Source organism: Lithobates pipiens, unplaced genomic scaffold (assembly GCF_037356315.1).
Source record: "Lithobates pipiens isolate NorthernLeopardFrog02 unplaced genomic scaffold, aLitPip1_a1.2 Scaffold_3, whole genome shotgun sequence".
NCBI lineage: Eukaryota > Metazoa > Chordata > Amphibia > Anura > Ranidae > Lithobates > Lithobates pipiens.
The window spans coordinates 51,939,999-51,944,193 of record NW_027507790.1 but is presented as its reverse complement, the minus strand read 5'-3'; the positions used below and the strand labels follow the sequence as shown (position 1 = coordinate 51,944,193).

Sequence of the window (4,195 nt, the reverse complement as noted above, 5' to 3'; positions counted from 1 at the left end):
TGTTGGAGGTAAAGGACAGACAACTTAATACAATGTCCTCCTTCTTTCAGGCTATGTCCCGATTATACGAGGACCCCCTTCGGACTGTTACTGCTGAGTGCCCTCTCCACGCTCTCCAGCAAGGCTGCAGTCGAGGACTATGTTACAGACTTTCGATGCTGGAGTGCAGACACCGTTGGAACAACGCAGCACTGCGACATCAGTTCCGCATAGGGTTAGCGGAGGATCTAAAGGATGCACTAGCTTGTGGGGGTGCCAAGTTCTCTGGAGGACTTAATTTCATTGTCGACCCAGATCGACCAACGTCTTCGGGAATTCAGGCGAGAGAAGTCAGCAGGTTCTTTGCAGCCTGTGGGGACGATGCCCAAGGTCTCTGTCTGCACTCAGCCAACACCTGCCAAGTTTCTCTCTTCTGAACCAGTAACAGGGACTTCTACACGACTTGGCCTGTTCCGCCCTCCACTTTCCCATGAAGAATGCTCACAAAGCTACCAGGGCAATCTCTGCCTCTATTGTGGAGGGGCCAGCCATTACGTACAGAATTGCCCAGCTGAGAAACATAGATGTCTCATCGCCTCTTCAGTTACCCAGGCGGTCCTGCCCGCAACGTCTGCTCACCTGGCACTTCCTATTGTGTTCCAGCTCCCAGGAAGAAGCGTGTCCACAACAGCAATTGTGGACTCTGGGGCATGCAGTTGCTTCATTGATTTGGCATTTGCAGACCTACAACATATCCCTCTTCAACCCAAGAAGCAGGGACTTACTGTATTCTTGGCCAACGGCTCCTGTGTAAAATCTGGACTGGTGACTAAGGAAACCCTTCCATTGCTAACTGTGACCCTTGCCAATCACAAGTAACTTTTATGTTTAGACGCAATTTCTTCTCCCTTGTTTCCTGTCATTCTGGGCCTATCGTGGCTCCACGCCCATAACCCGTTGATTGATTGGAGTTCTGGCAGCATCAAATACCAGTCATTATACTGTCAGGGGCATTGTCTGCTCGAACCCATTATGCCACCTACTGCCCTACTTTTTATGGACGTCGATGCTGAACCCTACCAAAGGGTGCTTAGAGCTTATCATGAATTCTTGGATGTATTTAGTAAGCGGGGAGCAGATACCTTACCTGCACACAAAGCCTATGACTGCCCCATCGAGCTCCTGTCGGGTCCTGTAATTCCGTTTGGCTGAATCTTCCTGCTATCTGAAAAGGAACTAAGTGCTCTGAAGGATTACATTGATGAGAGTGTTCGAAAAGGGTTCATCCGCTCTTCTACTTCACCCGCCGGGGCAGGAACATTCTTCGTGGAGAAGAATGACCATTCTCTATGGCCGTGTGTAGATTACCGCAGACTAAGATCATGGTGAAGAATCGCTACCCTCTTCCCTTAGTTCCAGGACTCTTCCAAAGACTTCTCTCTGCTTCTATCTTCACAAAATTAGACCTGAGCGGAGATTTCAACCTCTTTCGTATACGAAAGGGGGATGAGTGGAAGACGGCCTTTCGTACCCGTTTTGGCTATTACGAGTACCTTGTCATGCCCTTTGGTCTGTGCAATGCGGCACTTTTTGGCACTTCATTAATGACATTTTTATGGACTATTTAGACATTTTTGTTATCGTCTACTTAGATGACATACAGTCATGGCCGAAATTGTTGGCACCCCAGAAATTTTTACAGGAAATCAAGTATTTCTCACAGATTTTCTGGAAAAATTTCTGGGGTGCCAACAATTTCGGCCATGGCTGTACTTGTGTTCTCCACTTCCCTTGATAGTCATCGTGAACATGTCAAGAGTGTTCTTTACTGTCTCTACTTACATGAACTTTATGCCAAACCAGAGAAGTGTGAGTTTGAGCAGCAAAGTATCCAGTTCTTGGGATTAATCATTTCCCCCGGTGGAATTGAAATGGATCCTCAGAAGGTCTCAGCAACTCTATCCTGGCCAGCTCCCTCTGATAAGAAAGGGATCCAGCGGTTTGTGGGGTTTACTAATTTTTACAGAAGATTCATCAAGAACTTCTCGGCTATCATTACACCCATTACACAACTCACCAAGCAGGGTGTTCATTTCCACTGGTCCCCTGAAGCCCAAGTTGCCTTTAAGACTCTTAAAATACTATTTTCTTCTGCTCCTGTACTAAGCTATCCTGACCCAGCGCTACCTTACATTCTGGAGGTAGACGCCTCCAGGAGTGCAGTCGTGGGGTTCTGTCCCAGCGTCAGCGTCTCAAGAACTTGGTTCACCCAGTAGCTTTTTTCTCTCGGAAGCTCACCCCCGCTGAGAGGGACTACGATGTCAGTAATCATGAACTTCGGCCATAAAAGCTGCCCTTAAGGAATGAAGGTATTTGCTAGAGGGAGCAGCACACCCAATATTGATCTACACAGATCATAAGAACCTCGAGTACTTACGGACTGCTAAACGGCTGAAACCGCGCCAGGCCCGATGGGCACTTTTCTTCTCGAGATTCCTATTCCGCATCACCTACAGACCTGGGTCTAAAAATGTCAAGCCCGACGAACTGTTGCGCATGTTTGAGGACCCTAAAGACTTACCAGTGTCAGACACTATCCTGCCAGCAGGGAGCTTCCTGTTACTACAGACTGATCTTGTATCACAACTGAATCAGGCATCTACAGCCATTTCTGTCCCTATCGTGATACCCTGCAGGCAAGGGAAGGTCTTCTTTGAAAAGGGGACCAAGCTTTAGTTCCGGAGGAAGTTCGGATGCCGGTTTTGGGTTTCTGCCATGACCATCCCTTAGCGGGGCACTTTGGGATTCGCAAGACTACGGAGCTGGTGCAATGCACTTTCTGGTGGCCTAATCTTGAAAGAGACTGTAAGAGTTACGTGGGTGCATGCACCACCTGTATTCTGAGTAAAAGCACCCGAAACAAGGCATGGGGCTTGCTCAGACCTCTGCCTGTACCTCACAGGCCTTGGTCCATGATCTCTATGGACTTTAAAGTAGAGTTACCGCCTTCTGAAGATTGTACGGCCATCTTTGTTATCGTTGATCGCCTGTCCAAGAGGGCCCACTTTTTATCCTTGAAGGGTACACCTACTGCAGCAGAGAATGCCTGATTGTTTATCAGGGAAGTCGTTAGACTCCATGGGGTACCTGTTGATATCATCTCAGACCAAGGGGTCCAATTTACGTCCAGGTTCTGGAAATCGCTGTGCGAGACCCTGAAGATCAAATTCTCGATGTCATCTGCATATCATCCACAGTCCAATGGACAAACCGAACGGATTAATCAGACGTTAGAACAATATATCCGTTGCTTCATGTCATTTGTCCAGGATGACTGGGTGTCTTTCCTACCATTAGCCGAGTTTGCTTATAACAACTCATGTCATTCAGCTACTGAACAGTCTCCATTCTTAGCAAATAATGGCTTCCATCCCACCTTCTTACCTGACCTTGTTCCTGAGTCCTCAGTGCCAGCCGTCCAGAATACTTTGGACTTGTTCAATCGCAACAATAAATTGTTGCAAGGTGCTGTAACCAAAGCACAGGAGGATAACAATAGGGCCTTCGACAGAAAGAGGAGGGGGGTGCTGAACCTACAGCCAGGAGATCGGGTCTGGCTGGCCACAACTAATCTGAGATTGGCTTGCCCATCGAAGAAGCTTGCTCCAAAATTTCTGGGACCATTTCCTGTAAAGAGTAAGATTAACAATGTTTCCTATGAACTGTCTCTGCCAGATTCCTTCAGAATACATCCAGTGTTCCATGTGTTCTTATTAAAGCCCACAGTGCCGCATCCTTTTACTAATCGAGAGACTAAACCGCCTGAACCAGTGATCATTAACGGGGATGAGGAGTTCGAGGTGGAGGCAATTATAGACTGCAGGAGGAGAAGGGGTCAGCTGCAATACCTAGTTAAATGGAAGGGCTATGGTCCAGAGGAGAATTCCTGGGAACCTGAGCAGAATTTACACGCTATGGACCTGGAACGTGCTTTTTTCCACAGTCACACTCAGAAGAAGAACCAACTGGATATCCGGAGGCTGCCCATAAGGGGGGGCAATGTCAGGGAAGACATCTGCAGACTACAGCTGCCAGGGGCATACCTATGTGCAGGTGCCAACCAAGAGTGCCCAGAACGGCCACTGGTGCATCTGTAAACGCGTGTGCGCGATCGCAATCGCTCGTCCGCACACCTGTCATCAGAACTGGTGCCAGT

General features: G+C 48.2%; 1 pseudogene; it reads left to right on the top strand.

The window, feature by feature from the left end:
• The first annotated feature begins 1,361 nt into the window (after nucleotides 1–1,361).
• On the top strand, nucleotides 1,362–2,255 carry LOC143941228 (uncharacterized; annotated as a pseudogene).
• Nucleotides 2,256–4,195: the final 1,940 nt, after the last annotated feature.